The 20,219-nt window shown below is 31.1% G+C and overlaps 1 protein-coding gene and 1 long non-coding RNA gene across 4 annotated transcripts in view; one reads left to right on the forward strand and one right to left on the reverse strand.

Annotated features, from left to right (window-relative positions):
• Window positions 1–645: 645 nt before the first annotated feature.
• On the reverse strand, window positions 646–12,384 carry LOC139517273 (uncharacterized). Of its 2 annotated transcripts, none has more exons than XR_011663126.1 (4): window positions 12,323–12,384; window positions 4,614–5,540; window positions 2,104–3,719; window positions 646–980 (listed from the first exon to the last, which is right to left on the reverse strand). It is a non-coding gene; the product is annotated as an uncharacterized lncRNA (long non-coding RNA). The 2 variants fall into 2 exon arrangements; XR_011663125.1 differs by lacking the exon at window positions 12,323–12,384 and adding an exon at window positions 9,797–9,851.
• Window positions 12,385–19,033: 6,649 nt separating this feature from the next.
• The window catches only part of LOC139517274 (uncharacterized), a 43,541-nt gene continuing 42,355 nt past the window's right edge, over window positions 19,034–20,219 (forward strand). For both annotated transcript variants that reach the window (XM_071308166.1, XM_071308167.1), the window contains exon 1: window positions 19,034–19,208. The gene's annotated coding sequence lies outside the window, so the exon portion shown is untranslated. The remainder of the gene's footprint in view (window positions 19,209–20,219) is intronic.

Consider the following 20,219-nt stretch of genomic DNA (forward strand, 5'->3'; position numbering starts at 1 on the left):
ATGTTCGTTTTATTATAGATATAGGAAGATGTGGTATGAGTGCCAATGAGACAAATCTCCATCCAAATAACAATTTGTAAAAGTAAACCATAATAGGTCAAGGTACGGCTTTCAACACGGAGCCTTGGCTCACACCGAACAGCAAGCTATAAAGGGCCCCTAAAATAAGTAATGTAAAGCCATTCAAACGGAAAAATCCACGTTGTCTAATCTATATAACGTTTGAACTACATAAACAGACGACAACTACTGTACATATATTCAGATACCCTTGCACAAATAAACTGTATTTAAGCTTTCTACAGACATATATATGTACAATGTACAATCACGAATCAAAAGTCCAATGTTTCTTCTTTTTAAATCTGTTTATTTGTGGTTGTTATCATTTTTCAATTTTGATGTCAACAAAAAATCGTTTTGATGGTCTTAATATAATCTGTCGATCTTGAACTCTTATAATTTACAAATGTACTTGTAGTGGTAGTTTACGTCCGTTTTTTTATGATATTTTGTTTGTTTGTTTATTTATCCTTTACATGTTTAGGATATACTGTAACAGTCTACGATATCAATCATGTTATATCGGTATTTTTCATATTACTTGAATTATTCTGCTTCTTCAAATTCATTTCTTTTCTTTAGTTTTTTATGGTTTTTTTTTTGTTTTTTTTTCAATACATGATTTTTTAAGTTGTTTTGTTTCTTTTTTTTCTCTTTATATGGAGGAGGGGATGTTTTTTTTTGCAGGAATGGAAGTACATTGTACATGTAAATACTTTAGTTTTAGATAAATCACTGCAACGCTAATAAATAATTTCTTGGCAAATTATAATTGTAAACAACTTTTTTTGGAAATTTTACAATGTTAAATTTAGTAAAATATCTGATATACAATTATTCAATTATATGTCTTCATAAAGAAAATATTGGATAACAACAAGAGATCGAAAAAAACTTCAAACTGTAAATAAAAACCGCTTTTCCTGTACCATTACTTGATTAAATTATAACCAGGGATTTGACCCATCCTAAACGAACTAAATGAAAGGGTGTTCATGCAGTTGTTGACTTATATCTTTAATAAAGAACACTGCCACATATAAAATGACCAGTAAGTTAAGGTTATAAGGAAATCGTACAACTCGTTCTAGATTTATTGTCACTGAAAAATAAAAAAATTATAAAAATAAGCAGTATTTGATAACATCTTGAAAATGATTAAAGATGGAGATAAACGAGGGGCGAAAAATACCAGAGAAATAGTCAAACTCATAGATCGAAAATAACTTGACTAAAAACACCATGCCTAAACAATAAAAAGACAAAGAAATAAAGTACAAGGACACAACATAGAAAACCGGAGACTTAGCAACACGAACCCTACTAAAAACTGGGGTTGATCTCATATGCTCTGGAAAAGTAAGCAGATTCTGTTCAACATGTAGCCCCCGTCGTGTTGCTCATGTTATTTTAAATAGTCTAATTCGGTAGGTCACATTCGTGGTGAAAAGGGAAGTGATTCTTTACAAAGTAGGATTTATTCCTATCCAAGACATGACACTTGTATCTACGTTCGCCATTTTTTTTATGAAACAAAGCAATACAAACTCTTTCAATTTGTCTTTTAGTTTGAAATTGGGAATACTTGTATAAAGTGTAGAAAAGTCAAATGTTTAAATACTATTGCAAGATTGCATGAACTTTAAAAGATCTTTGACATTTTTTAAGTACCACATCTAATTCGCGATACATTTCTGATAAAATAGATGTTAATAATTTAGAAAGAGGTTTCGTGTCCGCACATGGAAGACCCAGCAATATACCGTTGTTTGTAAGGACACTTATGAAGTTTTAATGTAGTTTAGGTATCCAATACAGCGAAGGAAGATCCGGTTAGAACTTCATCTTTGGTCAAAATTCCAAAGGAACATAGAACAGACCTATGATTATCCAATATTTCCTCTTTGGTAAGTGTCGTGAGGGTATATGTTGAGTGTCCAAGTGAATTGTCTATACCTTATTCCTTTATCAAGCAGTTTATGTAATGAGATTTACACATACAAACGATGTTGTTTGGGGCTTTATCTGCGGTTGATATACCCATTTAGTTTCTTAATTCTGATTTTTATCAATGACCTCGCAGCCTTAATCCATCAAAAAAGAGTATCTACGTCTTATTTCTTAAATTTATACCATTGCCTAGCATAATCTGACTGAATCCATCAGTATTTTGAAGTTTTATTTCCAATTGATGGATTTAGGCTCATGATATTTCGGACCTTTAGATAACACATTTCGCAGAGAAGTGTTATTGACAATGTTGAGGTCTCCGGTAATAACATGGCTAGCCAGATTATATGTGAATTTGGAACTTCTGTAGAACAGGTGCAATCAGGAGGTTTAGACTTGAAGTCGTCAATATTGAGATCCTGCAAAACGTGTTTTTAATTGAAAATTTGAGTTGAAATTGGTTTGGTATAAAAGAATATTGGTACAGACTGATATTTTAAATATAGAGGTATTTTCGACTGAACTAATTTAGGATGGAGAGTATTGCATAAGTTTACCACATCGAGACCTTTGTTTGTCAAAGGAAAGTTTACGAAAAGATGTTTTCTCTTTTTCGTCTTTTCAAATGCGAATTGGTTTGAAAAATCTGTGACTTGCAATATCCGTATTGATAGCTGTAAGGTTGTATAATATTGGTTTGAATGAGGGTTTGTAATAGTGGTTTCCAAACATAAATTGAACAGAGAATAAAGATTTGAAAGGGGCAATAGATAAAGTTTCGTGTGAATGTGATGAATACCTAACGGATTTTGTTTAAATGGCAGCGAGTCATTAATAAAGAAATCATGCAGAGTTAGTGATGAATAATGACGATGACCATGACTGCGTCTACGTCGAGGAGGAGAGTTGAAAATATTTATCACATTCACCGATCGCGAGCAATCAGAAGAACTAGATAGAATACCTATACTATCAATTTTGCCATAGAACCATATGGTGTCGCAGTTATTCGTCTACGGAGAAGCGTTGCAAGGTGAGGATTGTTAGTCTTGTGGTATATTTTTTTCGATAATGCAAATTGTAAGATAAAGAAAAGATTTTTAATTGGGTCTGTACAAACCTAAAAAAAACGTATGTTAGTCTCTTAATTTAAAATATTAACATATAATTGTAACAAACAGTCCATATTTAAAAACATCGATATGCGTAGATGCAGAGAAAGTGTTTTTTGTTTGTTTGTCAAACAATATTTCCTACAATTATTATATACAAAATCAATAGTTAAAAAACACGCATTATTACGATAATGTTTAGAAGATAGCCTGTATGACTAAAAGTCAAAATACAACAATAATTGGATTTCATTTATAAACGACCAGCTGAGTTAAACCTTAAAACACCGCCTTGTAATAAGTGGTGTATTTTCAGGTGACGCTATAGTTATTCTGGATTCTTTGAAGGGTACCTTTAAAGTATTAGATTTTGAAACTTGCAAACTTTCCTGTGAATAGTCAAGCGGCTGAAGTTCTGTGTAATTTGCATTCCAAAGATTGATCACTATATCACGGACCAGTACATCAGAGTAGATCTCACCAATAGCTTCCAGTACTAGAAAACCATCATATCTAAGTACACAATTGGTGAACGAAACAATATAGGATGGCTCCGGTTCTATGTCACTCATATTCAAATATCGAATGATGTACCTGTTATGAAAAAAAAGTGAAACAGGCTTATAAATAAATATGAATAAAATCTTCAAATTATCGTACTGAGCCTTTAATTGTATTGTATTGGCGATAATTTTGAAACAATAATAGGTGTATATATAGACAGCCGAAATATTGACATGTGACAAGAAAGATTTCAAATCTCCGGATAATATTTCTAAAGTTTGGATTTTGCATGTATGCTTTTTCAAACCAAGGATGGTCTAGAGTTTTAATTATCATAATGCTATGTTTAAAACATGTTTGGTTCGACTTGAGAAGTTTCTTTGTGGACATCGGTTAATTATATATATATAAACTATGGAGTTTCTTATCCCAGTAATAGATTACATTAGCCGTATTAGGGAAACTTTTTTTGGCATTTTTGGTCCTCAATGCTCTTCAATTTATACTTGTTTGGCTTTACAACTATTTTGATTTGAGCGTCACTGATGAGTCTTATGTAGACGAAACAAAGCGTCTAGCGTATTAAATAATAATCCTGGTACCTTTGTTAACTATTAACAATTTAACAGCATTAAGCGTACAAAAGTATATAAAATGATAAGATCATTCTTATTCTTCAGTCTGATAACAAAGTGTACCGTACAGTGATTAAACCTTTGAGTTTGACATCTGTGCTCGGGTAAATTAGATTTGATCCTTAACACTATTACCGTTACGGGTCTAATTTTTATGTAAAGACACACTTAACCAATTCCAATGTACACCTTTTTAGATTATTATGAGTTCATTGAAAGTTGCATATTTATTCTTTTAAGACCACACACTGCATGTACACCCTTTCATTTATTTCGTGTATGGTCGGTCAAATCCCTGGTTATAATTCAGAAACAAAAATGTAAATCATTAAATGGTTAATTTACTTGCCTCTCTCTGAAACTTCGTCTTAATGCTTTAACCAAAAATGTTAGGGCACTGGCAAATGAAATAAGACATAAAATACACAGCCAGATCCACAGTAGAAGACAAACATGCTCATAAAACTCGTTTATTGGCAGAGAACACTGTGCTGATTTCACAGATAGATGCTGTGCTCTTCTGATATATATCAAACACTGGATTTGCCGAGGAAACGCTGGCGATGAAACTGTTTTTGAATAATTATTTTGTAATAAGTTTTCAACGATGTGTTGCATATAACTTCTTGTGTCTGGTGATGACAATGATACATCCAGCAAAATTAACTGAACGAAAGCAATGATAAAAATCAACACTTTGCTAACCCCTAAAAGCATTGAGAGCAGTCCAAATCGATGATACTTGAATGTACGTGACCGAAGAAATTGGTCTAAAAATTGAGAAATATCTTCTGCTGGCTTCGTCCAATCGCCTTTCAGTTGACCATCGATAGAACTCATAATACGGGAAAACCTTATTCCAAATAAGTCATCACAAACTTTAACAAAAATGTAAGGTATTCTGAATACAATGGCCTGTAATACTAATATGACGGGAACCCATTGATAAAGTGAGCGTGACATATTTTCGAACCTTCTGTTTTCATTTTGTATGAGTGGAAGGGTTTTCACGTCTCTGTTGTGAAACGGAATTACGTCGTGCTGCAATAATATTTGTCTTGACAACCAACATGTATTATCAAAATATTTATTCAATTGTTCAGCAGATGTTTCTGGTGTTACGCAAACTGCATTCGGACCAACATACTGTCGGAGCCAAGTAACGATAGACAACAAAAGAAACAGTCCACATGTCCAACTTGTATTCAATCTATCACTCCAACTCGCATGACTTAATGAAGGTTTATTAAAACCTCGCATATCCATCTTGATATTTCTGAAATGGTATATACAGTTTAAAGTTTAAAGCGATCTGTATATAAACAAGTAGACTCCGAAACATAGGTGAAGGCTGTCCCTAAAGATAGACTTTCAATTTGCATTTACAGCTAAATCTAAATTAACAGTTTTCATATCGAAGGCCGGTGGATTTCTACGGGAACTCCGTTTCCTCCATCAAAAAAAATTGTCCTCCACGAAATAGCCCATAAGTGGCATTAAAACATCAACAATCAATCAATTAATCAATCAATCAAAGGAGTTGTTCTCCGAAGGGCTAAAATTTGCCCTAAGATTTAGTTGTTTTTCAATCAGACCAAACTTCAAAAACTTTCACATTGATTTAGTTATATAACTATTAACGATTATAAAATAAAACACCATTTTTTTGGCACCTCACATAGCTACATTATGACCCCTTTTCACATTCTTTGTATTGTAGTGTAAGCTTTGGTCTAATGTTTCAACTATGTATGATACTTCTTAGCATAATTAACTTAGGTCGCCATCTGTGATGTAGAATTTTTTAATTCTACGAATTCAAACAATATATAAACAAGCTTAAATTCTTTCAACTTGAAGTATGTACTTGACTTTTAACACCTCATCTAAGATACAATTTTACAATTCTGTACATCAAACATTGGTTTTATCTTACTCTATAAAAGATTGTTATGATTTTTAAAGTATACTTTTACACTGTTTCCCCTCTGCAATACCTTTAAAGTAGAATCGTTATTTTACTTGTTCTATAACACCTCCTAGTATATACCAAGGAGCCAAAACTTTCGCCTGTATCTGGCCATTAAACTGTCACGATGCAAATTAATATATCTTGTTCACTGACCATTACAGTCCATTTGACTTCTATTATCTTCAAAACACGTTAGATAGGATATTATTTTATTTGCCGTATAAATAAGTATTATTCATTTGACATAACGGATAAATTTTAATAACTCAATCGGCACTTTTGAAATTAGTCGTCAAAAATGTGTGTACTACATTTCATGAGTATTATAATACACTGTTTAAGAGAAAAACCAAACAACGTCATTAAAAGACATCGGAAATCGGATAAATATATATAAAGGACTAAAACGGACTACACAACACTATTTATAAGAATGACCTCTTTATAATGTTATTGAAAACTTAAACTCATCGTTTCCTTGAATTTTCGATGATTAATACCTAGTTTTTAAATCATACAATACGGTATATCAAGTCTATATATAAAGTTTTAAATTAATTAAATTCTTGGTATCTTTATTAAATAATAGCCGGTTAGAACCAGCTAGTTCTTTTTTTACGTAATACAATGTAATAAAAATGTTTTTTGTTGTTGCTCACGTTGATACTATTCTAAAATAGTTATATCTCATTCTTCATTTTGCTGATAGAATTTTTTTTATTTACAAGAAAGCTATAGGCGCTATAGTATGAAGAGGTCTTAATATTAAGGATGAAGTCATTTGAAGAAAAGGTTAAACGGAAATTATTTCTCAAAGATGATCTGTTTAAGTTCATTTGTACTCAAAATCCGTGCTCTTTTTCTCATTCATGTTATCACTGAATGCAACATACGTTTCTTAAATAAGGAAACTGTCGGATGCCCGTACTAAAATAAGTATTCCGAAGCACCGGAGTTCAGACTCGATTATTGGTAAAGTAGGTGCTGTGCAATCTATATAATGATTATTGTTAACTTAGCTTACGGCTTGAACCATACACTCATTTGCTTATTCAGATCAAGAACAAATGATTCAGTTAATTAATTACATAGGATTTGCCTATATATCAAAAGGGATTTAGACGGCATAGGCTCATTGGCTGAAAATATATTATTGTTTGGCCATTAGCCACGCTCGGAATAGATATACAATTTTGTAATTGCAAGCAAACAAAAATATAATTCAAGGAAACTTATCATGCATGCATATTTCTGAATAAAAAACAAATACCAATTGCAGTACATACGTATTTTTGAATTACAATCATATAACACTCTCATTGCAGGTGAATATGAATTATAAAGGTGTCAAATGTAACTTATAATGTTGCAAATATCTGAGTTAACAAATCAATCAGAAACGTATGATGTCATTCTTAAGCGTATCTGTTAACAACATCCGCTGATATAGCGATTAATTCATATTAACAAGTTAAAACAAATCTTGTGTATTTTCATGTGTTTCTTTAACAGTTGTCATGGCTTTTAGTCTCATGATATGCCTTCTTAGATGCATCTTCATCTTAAAAGTATTATCCTATTTAAATAATCCCTGCTGTCTACACTTCAAAGAAACTATAAAACCTAACAAAGAATGGGTTTATTATATCTAAGTAAACAATAACAAAATTCAATTGAAATCAAAACGAAATCAAAAAGTGCCTGATAATGTGCTTCAAAAGCATTGCAAGTCCACATAGGAAAAATCAAATTTAAAAAAAAATATTTTTGGACGATTTAAAGAACTCATACAAACTTAAAAACACTATTTAAAAAATTACCTCATTTAAAATGTACTGTAAAACGTCTTACTTTCCCTACCTAATCTCATCGTTTTTGAATTGTTGACGAATAATAGATACTGGGATTTTAATTCATACAATACGGGGACAAACACTATTTAAAATTTTTTTTAAACTGATTAAAAAATTGGTATCCTTTATTTTTTTACAGTTAACGAAACATAGAAGACGTTAATACTCTGTGAAGTACATGTATCTAAGCAATTCATATCTTAATTTTTCATTTTTTCTGATAGAGGTTTTTTACTTACATGGAATCTATGGTATTACGGAGTCTTAATATTAAGATTGGAGTTATTTCTTTTGAAGTTTTGCGGATGTTATAATGATTTGGTTGATCAGGAATTATTATCACAGGGGACAATGGTTATGTTAATTTGTAGCAAAGACCCGTTTATTTTTTTTGGTAATCTCACTGAAGGCTCCGTGTTGAAGGCCGTACTTTAACCTATAATGGTTTACTTTTTAAATTGTTATTTGTATGGAGAGTTGTCTCATTGGCACTCACACCACATCTTCCTATATCTATATGTTTTTTTTTTAAATCAGAAACATGTAGGGTGCCACAAGTTGAATATGAACTGCTTTCTATTCCGAAGCTCATGAGTTCAACAAGAAGTTAAGTAATGTTTGCCATGTGCATATTTATTTTGATCAAAATATGCTTACGTCGTTTGACACCATGATTCACGAAATGCGCGTCATGATTACTAATTTTCAATCCTGGTATCTATGTTAAGTTGTGTTTTTTTCTTCTTCAAATATATCACCATCCTAGTAGTTGGCAGTTCTGTATGGACATGAACTTTCTTAAAGGAGTAGGTTCAGTAAGACCCCTTTTTGGCCCAAAAATTTAGCAGTTTTACAAAATTGGGAAAATGTAATCTTTAAGTAAAGTAGAATACTTCTGCCATATTAATCTGGGCTGTTTTTGACAATACAATGCACATATATCGGGTACTCACATCATTAAGTCATGCCAAATTACTGAAATCTTAAAATTTTTAGCATTTTAGTTAAATTTTAGACGGTTTTCGTCTTAAATGAAAGTGGCCGCATTCGTGTTCATTCATAATATTGAAATGTAAGTTGCATTTGATGATAATACAACATATATATAAAGGTTGAGGATGAACACGGATGCGACCACTTTCATTTTTGACAAAAACCATCTGAAAAGTGACGTTTTTGGCATATTTTTTTTGATAGACTTTTCATATTTAAGCTTGAATCGCAGCGTTTTTAATGACTAAATCAGTTAAAATCTTTCACATAAACTAATCGAATCAATTGAAATGAAACTTAAGTGTTTAAAAAGATACAAATTACAAAAGATATTCAAATGGAGAAAAATATTCAATGAGTGACCGAACAACACATTAATTCACGACTGCGCATAGCGTATGAGTTAATTATCATTGTTGTTCGGTTCACGAGTTGAATATTTTTCAAAATTTAAATTCTTCATTATTAGTATTATCATTATTATCAGTTATTCCTTTTATTACATTGGAAAATGTTTTCTTTATTTAAATGAAATTTAAAGAATTTCACGTGTGAAATAAGCAGTGTTTATTTAACTGGGAAATCAATGCAATTCATTGCAACCAATGCAATAAATACAATTATTGTACATAAAGTTAAGTATTATTGCTGTTCAACGTATGGATTAATAATTCAGAGATGTCACCAAAGCAGCAAAGCAATAATTAAGCTTACCGACTAAGTAGTCAAGGCTTCCAATGTAAGATATGTTAAAAATAGTGAAGCAAGCTTAGTACTTAGTTTATTATATAAGATTAAGTTGTAAATTTTCTATGCAAAGTTATTTCCAAGAATCATAAATATAGATCTTTAAATATGAACTAGTCATTATGTGTATGGGTTTTAAAAAAGTACCTGTTTTTGGAATTTTAAGTTGATCAACAAATTAGCTAAATTAGCGGAAACGTGTTAGAATTTGCAATAAAAAAGGTGAACAATACCTAGCGTAAAGGTTTTATACTTAACCGGTATGGCTAGAAATAAATACAGTCTAAACTACAAGTTAAGATTGTCGGTAAGATAAATTCGTTACATAGTGGGCTTGTGACCTAATACGGTATATATGGGATCAGTAAATTCCATATAGGGATTCGAGCTTCTCTCTTACCCCATATGGAATTAACTGACCCCATATATACCGTATTAGGTCACTAGCACACTATGTAACTAATAATACAACCGCGTGACGATAACGTATTCATCTATGTGTGAGTTTACACATTCTACAATATCCGATCAGTTAATAGTTTGAAATCTTTAATAAAAATAAATAACTTATTAAAGGATGTTCGCTACTCTGTTTCAAAATAACAAGCGTTTAAAACGACTATTATATATTGATAGTATATACATAAAGAAAGTATTATTGGTAAGGTTCGTGCTTCGCAATCCCTATTTTAAATATTGTTAGCCTACGGCTTGTAACATACAAATACTTGCTTATTTAGATCGGGACCAAATTAATAAGTTAATTAATAAGATAGCAGTGGCCGATCAAATGGGGTTTAGACCGGGTAGGCATCTTGACTGGAAAATATATTATTGTTTTTGACTTAAGCTACGCTCGGAGTAGCTATGCAATTTTTTTTAATTCAAGCAAACAAATAAATCAGTCTCGTAAGGCATCTCATCTTGCATTTTTATTTCGGAATAACAAACAGATACCAATTGCAGTACATATGGTTTTTTTTTGGGAATAACAAACAGATACCAATTGCAGTACATATGGTGTTTTTTGGGAATAACAAACAGATAACAATCTCATAACCGGTGTAAATGAGTCATAGAAGTGTCAAATGTGGCTTATAATGTTTGAAAAGTCTTAAAAGTAAATTCACAAAAAAACTGAACTCCGAGGAAAACTCAAAACGCAAAGTCGCTAATCAAATGATAAAACACATCAAACGAATGGACATCAACTGTCACCATGTAATTTAACATGTAAACCAGAAACGTGTAATGACATTTTTTAGCTTCTTCGTCTTAAAGTCATCCCCTGGTACAGCGTAAAGTCCTACCTAAATATTTGATACTGCTCTGGTGTTTTTGTATGTGTTCCTTAAGCAATTGTTAACTCTTTTAATCTTACGATAAGCCATTTTAGAAGTATCTTGATCTCCGAAAATTATGTAATGTTTATATAAACTCTGCTGTCTACACACCAAACAAACTATTAAACCTACAAAATAGTTTGCTTCCTATATTGAAGTAAAAATTGATAAAATTCACATGAAATAAAACGAAATCTGAACGCGCATGATACTTAGCTTCAAAAACTGGTAAGGCAACATAGGGAAAAATCTACTAAAAATCTGAAAATAAACCTACTTTTTTTTTAGATTTAAAGGACTCAAACAGACTACTATTTTATATAACAATGACCTCATTTTAATGTAATTTAAAACCTTTTTACGTTTCCATAACTCATCTTTTCTTTGAATTGTTTTACGATTAATACTGGGATTTTAAATCTTACAATATTTATGGTGAATCATTGACCAGATTCTATATTTAAAGTTTAAAATTACTCAAATTCTTGATATCGTTTGTGTATGAAAGCCAGTTTACGGCATGTAATTTTTTGTTACGTAATAAAATATAAAAGCAATGTTTCAATTTTACACTTAAAAAATTTGAAAAGTAGACACCGATACTCCTTATGAATAAAGCAACCAATTTATTCCTTGTTTTTCCTTTCTGATTACAAGGAATTTATGGTACCAAGAAGTCTAAATGTTAAATTCTAAGTTTTTTTCTTTTGAATGTTTTGTGGATGCCATTATGATTTGCTTACGTCTTCAATTTTTTTTTAGAAAAATCTATGCAGTAGAGTTTGAGATTTTACGATTTTAAATGAAGTTTTAGTAGGTTTTTCGCCGATTTTATGTGCCTTTTATACAAATATTCACCGGATCGAAAGAAATCAATCTGTAATATTACAGATAATAAAAGAGATAAATGCATTATTTTTTCGATTTTTAGTTGTAGTCTACTGAGCCAAGGTTGCATGCAAAATGTTAGCAAAATGTTAGCAAAATCGGCGACATAGCCCATTTACTGTTCATTAACCTTAAGCTGGTTTCGTTTTACAATGACGTTATATGCAATAACTGTACATAAAGTTATGTATAATTGTTGTTCAACGAATGAATTAATAAGTGAAAAATGTCATCAAAGCAGTAAAGCAATAATTTAGCTTACCGATATAAAAGTCAATGCTCCAAATGTAAAGAAAGTGAAGAAAGCTTAGTTTATTATATAATATTAGATTGTAAACGTTTAAAATAGGAAAAGTTATTACCAGGAATCATAAATATAGATCTTAAAATAAGAACTAGTCATTATGTTTATGGGTTTTAAAAAAGTACCTTCTTTTTTACATTGATGTTTAACCCTATAACAAAAAATTAAGATTTTAAAGTTTATCAACAAATTAGCATTATCGTAAACTAGTTATTACTTGGAAAAGTTAAATGAGATTTCTTTTAATTAAGAAATTTCGACAATAAAAAATTTAAACTGCAAAACACTTTTCTCGTATTTTCGTACCCTTCGAACTATAGAATACTGTAATTGTCATATTAGAATCGAAATAACTTCCTCATGTCATGCTCTTTGCTCGTTTTAACAATAGTAGGTATTATATTTGACCATAGTTTACACCTCGCTATAACGATAATAGCCATAGGTTAAGGTTAGTTATTTGCTCTCAGGGCCAATATCAACAGCAGCTCTCGAAAATCCATATCAGCCCCCGAAAATCGATATCGTGCCCCCGACTTTCACTTCCAGAAAACACCATCATTAACTCACTGTGATACATATTTTTGATTTTTTTCTTCAAACGTTTTTTAATTAAAGTTGAAGTTTTTAAACTAATTTAATATATATGCTTTCTTTTTTCTCCAGCCGGAAAACATGTGATAAATAGATTATTACATGTCATTTTCCATATTGGTCCGGGTATCAGCCCATGACCCATACATATATCAAGCCCTCGAGCTAAAGCTTGATATAGGAGTCTAGGGCCGATACCCGCGCAAATATGGAAAATGCCATGTTAAAATCTTTAAATATTTTTTTCAGTGTGATTTCCAATAGCATCCGGTTCATATAAGTGTTAAAAAACTTTTCAAATAAGTAAAAACTTGGTGATAATGATAACTTTAAAATCTATCATTAGAATCAGTTACATATGATAATTTCTTGTAAGTATAAAAAAAAAAGGTGTGGTATGATTGCCAATGAGACAACTCTTTACAAGAAACAAAATGACACAGAAATATACAACTATAGTGTCAAACCTTGAAATGTATACAATTCCAGACTATATTAATGTTGTTAATTTTCCTTTCTGTTTGTAGTGTGTGTTTCCTATTTCACTTAACTTGTAAGAATTCTTTTTTACTTTAATAGCCAGTCCTTGTGATAACATTGATTAAACGTGTTTTTTGTGTGGTCCTATAAGCAAAAAGCTAGTTTGGACCCGACTTCTTTTGATCCTTGGCCTATAACGATCATATCATAGACTATACAGTATTGATCAGCTCCAAATAAAAACAATTTCAAATGATTCATCTGAAGTAACGGCCCTAACGGCGTGCACTAATTTAAGTCTTATACAATTAACACATCGACTGGTATTTCTTCGCCATGAATGGATTATATCTTCATTGCTGTTGCGTCTATTTGTTGAATTCGGTTGTTCTTATATTCGTCTCAAAATTCTGATAGGATCGCTTCACTTCTTGTATGCAAGCTAGGTCTAAATTCAAATCGCTCTGCTAAATCCCTGGTTATAAATAAATAACCTTTGATACTTGCGTCAATGGTTTGGCCTATGTAGCTAAGTGGTGCAATTGCTGTCTTTAACCTATTATTTAGGCAACAATGAATTAGACAGATGTATCATATTCTTTTGTTTTGAGGTGTCATAACTATAGGTTCTTATAGTTTTCTTATTATTATTAGTTCAATCGGCTCCAATCTTGATTGACTAAGATTTTCAGTTTTCCTATCGAAGGTCGTTGGTTTTCCTTTTTATGATCATTGCTGCATACCTGTGTGTTGTGACGTGTATTACATTTCTTAAAGTTCGATTTACATTTACAATCTGCTTTGCTCTGTCGCCCTTAACAATTAAAACATGATCTTTTTTGCAGTTATTTTCAGGCGGTTGTTGGGATCTGTATATAGGGTACATTTAGACGAAAAGTGGGGTTCTTTGTAATATGTGCAACTTATTTGATTAGATAACTGTGGTTTGAAGTTATTGTTTGGCCAAATTTTTGTGAATTTATGTTTGTGTGAAAAATAGCTGTTTCACTCGGACTTTCAACTATATCCTTTATTTATCAGCGATCCAAAATGGCAAGCTCTTTGAATATACATCTTCTAAGGTTATCGAGAAGCCGAGGTATACGAATCTTTTGATAGCTTGTCCGAAAAATTCGAATCCCATTATGTATGTTTCTATCAGTCGTTTTAATTTCAGAGGTTTATTTACGATTATATTTTAGGATGTACGATTGAATGATCTCATGCATTTGACCAAATCTTTCATGTTCAAGTTCAATAGCTTCGCTGTTGTTTTTTTGTGCGTAAGAGCAAATACCGCAATGGTATTTTGTCTTCTATTAACGAGTGTATGTAAATGAAAGGTAATTGTGAATTGCAGAATCAACAGAATCCAAACAGGATTGCAATTCAAGGATGTTGCCGTCAATTTTGGATAAGTTTGATTTTAGGAGTTTGTAAAAGTTGATTTGTTGTCAATTAAATTTAAACGTAAAGACGTAAAATTTTATGCGGAGTCAGAATGTTCTTGTACTATCCTCCTCCTGTACACTTTTTAAAATATTATTATCAAATTTTTTTTAATTTCTTGTTTTTCGTTTAGTTTTAAACAATGATTGCAACTCGTTTTGTTCCGGTTTATCTTCCGATTCCCTATGCTCGTCAAATCTTCTGTTAATTAACCTACTGAAATGTCTGAAAAATTTTAGTTTACAGTTTTTTTGAATATCTTAAAACACTAAGTGTTTTCTATTCCCATCAAAAATGGCCGTAGTCGTATTTTAAACAACTTTTGTTTATTTCCTATTCCCTTCAACTTCGTATTTGTTTTAAAGTTTGGTCTAATTTAGTTGAGCGCCAATGACGCATACAAAGCGCGCATCTTGCGTAACAAAAAACAAGCCTTTTTTATTTGATGAGTTTTTACAACCACTGGGTCGATATAGCTGCTGATGGTCATTTCGTCCCCGTGTAGATAACATATCACCAGTCCAGTAGTGGGTACTTCTATAATGACTTGAAATATCAACGATATGGTAAATTTCTGTAAATGTTCTGCTGACACAATTTGTATTATTCAAAACACTTAAAAAGGTTTTTTGTTCAGTCACAAGTGGTCAGAGTTGTATTTGGAACAATTCTTTTTAAATTTGTAAATTTTGATATCTCTTAAACTCCGTATTAGATTTTGAATTTCAACTGAACAAATTTGATTACTGCAGATGAGTCTTACGTAGATGATTATATGCCTGGTATCTTTGGTGAGTTTTATTTATAGCTATTTAAGGATTATGTACCCTTGTGTTGATTAAATGCTAAAACATATGGAAATTTTATAGAAAATCCACAGCCTTTATCCTTGTACTCTCATATTTGGCAATTTTATGACTGATAGATACTGGATTATTGCATGCAGTGCTAGCATTGATTTCCTTAAAACAAGTTTATTAATGTAGTTATTGGTTAAAACAAATAAAAATATGGACCAAATCAAGTACAACTTTAAGTGACTCAGCACTAGGTATTTTGGAATTAACAGGTTGGTTAGAACTTTTTGTAAAATATGAACACTAGCACATCATAGAAAAGCAAGTGAGTAATTTATATTTCAAATTTTATAACAAAAACCTCTGTATAAAAGGCTGTGGATTTTCTCTAAAAATCTTAGTTTATTTGCCAAGAAGTTTTCTTTTTCTATTAAATGAAATGGAACAGTAAATAATAATGATTTGCATCAAGTTTCCCCTTGGTGTATGTACAAAATTGCCTATCTCTATCATTTGTTATATCTGTTGAATTGAAGTTTGAAAAATTCATACAAAAATGGCTACAGAAGGGGTCATAATCCGTGTTTGAACTTTCTTAACGAAGGTAAATCTAGAAAAGATATTTTTGTCGATTAGTTTCTTTCCGAATCCTAAAATACGCAATTATCTTGATGAGGTTAATATTTTAACTGCAAATAAAGCGAACTTTTACAAAAGATCTTAATTTGGGAAAACACATATTAAATTTAAAAGGCCAAAAAGCTTTGCCTTCATAGATTTTAATTATGAGGAATCGGATTTAGTGTACGCATTTAAGGCATATATATTGATATGGTTATGCTAACTTTAGAGCTGACAGCTTCACAAAGTGTACAGTCATAATAATATTGACGCAACGTCAGATATTGCTACCATTTAGTGTAACAGAAAAATGACGTTTAATTGGAAACGCGCACTATCTAATTCTTCCTGCTTTCCTTTTTGGGTAAATGCAAGTATAACAAACAAGTATAAATGCCGTGAAAATCCAATCCAATATGATTTTATAATTAACATAGGATATTCAATTTTTATGCTAGTAATTATGTGTTTTTATAAATATAAAAATATTACTGCATTATATATTCAACCCGAGTATATATATGATTTTATTCAAGCAGTGACATACAATAGCTTATAGTTATGATACTGACGTTTTCTTACTTTTTGATCGTCTTATAGATGTGTATTTATGTAATGTGTTTATCATTTCGTTTTGTTGAAAGCAGGACATTTAAATTTAGTGGAGGAAGGAACACGCGAATGCAGTTCATGCCGTCCCTATCATATTACGCTTGTGGCGACGTCAAATTATGATAACGGACAAACTTGCAAGACATTTTTTATTAATCCGTATTTTTTATAGATAACCCTGTAATCTTAATTCTATTTGGTGTACCAACTTCAACTTTAAATGTACTTTTTATTGGTATATTTATCAAACCGAAAAATAATCTTCACGAAATCAAATCTCTTTCTTTTGGCCGTAAAAGTTTTGTGAAGGCATGAAAGTTTAACTCGGACATTTCCGCAAGACATTGCAAATCTATTGTTTTGAATTGAATATGTAGCTCAATTTATTTTTCAATTCGAATTTTGGGAGCTTACACTTAGTACAAAACGATCGTGCTTACAATTTAATGAATTATCTGTCAATAATTTAACTTAATAAATGTTTCAAGTATCCAAATTAACTTTCCAATGGGACATTTCCGTACATCATATTCTTTTGAAAATATATATGCAAATCTTAAAAGGAGACATCCATGTTAACCAGTACTGAAATATATCACGTCATAGAACCTTCATGCAAAATGTCGAAGAGTTTCGTGGACATTTCGCGAATTGTTCGAGTTTTATGTTTCGAGTTTGTTACATGGCACAACGCTAAGTAAACGTTTTTTCGGATAATCTGTGTCTTCTTAAAACTATAAATATTATATTTTTATTCTTTCTCTATCATAATGTGAAAATTCAAGAATCAATCTTTATTTTCATGTATAATTTGAAATATTTATTTCAGCATTTCTATAAAAATTTTCCCGTTAAATATTTACTTAACGCTATTTTTCGTGGTAGTAGCAATATCTAAAGTTGCGTCATTTCTATTGAATTCCATATCAGCTTGGTTAGTGTAATAAAGCAATTATGACTATCTAATATATATTTCTATTGTCGGTGAATTTAATTGAGAAGTTATATGTATTGCAACGTGTGTATCTTCTTTTTTGGAAATAAGTCTTTCCATTTTAAATAGTTTACTACAAATCAATAAGAACAAGTAGGTACAGTATGACGTTATCATACAATTGCTAAAAATATCTTAATATGTGTGATAATATTTAGAGCAGAATAACAAAGAACAAATAAAGAGATTTGTCCTTTGTCTTATCTATAAATAACTTTTCTAATATTGTTAAAATACTTATTTAAAGAACAGTCGTAATATATAATTGTCCAAATCAATACCATGTAGGTGCGATTCTAATGTTTATTTTTGAAAATTGTTCCAGCTAACCTTTTTAACAAATCTATTTCTGTTAAATACTGAAGTAAAAGAAATATACATCTTGTCCTTGAAGCTTTTAAAATAATAAGTTCCTTGCAGAAATTGAGAATAAAAGTTTATATGCAATTTTGAAAGATAATTAAAATATGATTTATACATGATAAATAATGAATGAATCAAAAGTCAATCACTTAAATAGTAAAGCCACAACGACTAGTGCTAAAAGAGAGGCGAAAGATACCAGAGGGACATTCAAACTTATTAGTCAAAAATAAACTGACAACGCCATGGCTAAAAGAGAAAAAAGTAAAGACAAAATAGTACAAAAATTAAGACTGAGCAACACGAACCCAATCAAAAACTTGGGATGATATCAGGCGCTCGTGAAGGTAAGCATATTCTGATCCACCTTATGGCACCCGTCGTGCTTCTCATGTTTGTACAAACCTGTAATAAGTTTATTTTGGTAGATCACGTTCGGGTAAAGGGTGAAGACACGATATTATTTTGAAAAAAAATACTTCCAAATGTGTTTTTGGTTTTTTTGTCATCTGTAAAGACCCATTTCTATCTATGTCCGGCCTCAAATCTATGCCCTTTCCGCAAATCTATGTCCTTTTTAATATTGCGTCATAGACGTTCCAAATCTATGTCCTGTATTGTCTCAAATCTATGTCACGTAGAGTCTCCAATCTATTATGTTCTGTATGTCCTTCATTTACTCAAGTCTATGGCCATTTTTGGCTCAAATCTTTGTCCTTTCATCGACGTAAAACATAACAAAACGTCATCAAATATATGACGTCATTTGCATAAAAAGGAATGTTTGCGGAGCAGGACACTATTCTAAATGAAGGATACACTATATATAATAAGCGCAAAAAAGGTATTTCAAAGGATTCAAATCCAGAAACGTTTTGGGCGGAAATGCCTTACATTGTACAGATTGCAAGGCCAAAGAAGAACATCAAAATTGGTGAGCAAAATAATTGTTAACGAATTGAAAGTGCCGTTTTCGGACAGAAAGGTGAAAAAGTTTTTGTCGCTTTACTTTTATGATCAAGAATCTAAATGTATCTACAAGAAATCTCAAGACTTAAATAGCAATCATAGAAAATGTTTAGACAAAGAGCAACTAATTCACATAGACCATAGAAAATATGAAGCAATTTATGACTGTTTAAGAAGTACAGTATGTCCTGTTGTTAGAGAAAGCATCCAGGTACTATTTAAATTAAACGCCAAAAGAATTTTGACGTTTCATATCTGTGACGTTGCAAAACTTGTGCCTCTCTGTAGATAAAGTGGTATGCATGTCAATTTAACAGCAATATGAAAGAATTTAGAAACAATTGAAGTACGCTGAAGTTGCATACAAATAGTCATTCTTTACTGTCTTTTTAGTAAAAAAAATATGTGTAGTTTAATTCTTGAAAACGGCATACAATAATAACACACGCATGTAAAGATTTTAACAACACACAAGGAGAAATTACTTTATAAAACAAAAATCATACAAGACCGTACTTAAAAAGCAATATTTTAAATCAGGGACTTTCTAGGTCCCTGTTTAAATACAAGCGAAATAATCTAGCCGGATTTACTTATACTTGAGCTCTTACACACACATGGAGAACACATACCAATAAAATAATATTGAACTATGGGAAATGACTTAATAAAAACAAGAACTATCTTTAAAAAAGATATCCGACGTATTTAAATTTGAGTATATGTTTAAAACTATCATTTCGATAACCTTCAGAAGCACAAAGATACCATTTAAATAACGTTTTCTCTGTTTGTGTTCAGTATTCTCGGTCTTCGTATCTTTCTGTTTACATTCACCAAAACCCCGCGGAAATCTCACATGCGTAGGTGCGTTATAAGTCATGTACGTTCGTACAACAAAGTTTACATTAAAAATTATATAAATGTCCCGAATAAACAGCTGTCACGGATGCAAAGAGCTATTGGAGAAACAATT

The sequence above is a fragment of the Mytilus edulis genome, chromosome 3 (assembly GCF_963676685.1).
Source record: "Mytilus edulis chromosome 3, xbMytEdul2.2, whole genome shotgun sequence".
NCBI lineage: Eukaryota > Metazoa > Mollusca > Bivalvia > Mytilida > Mytilidae > Mytilus > Mytilus edulis.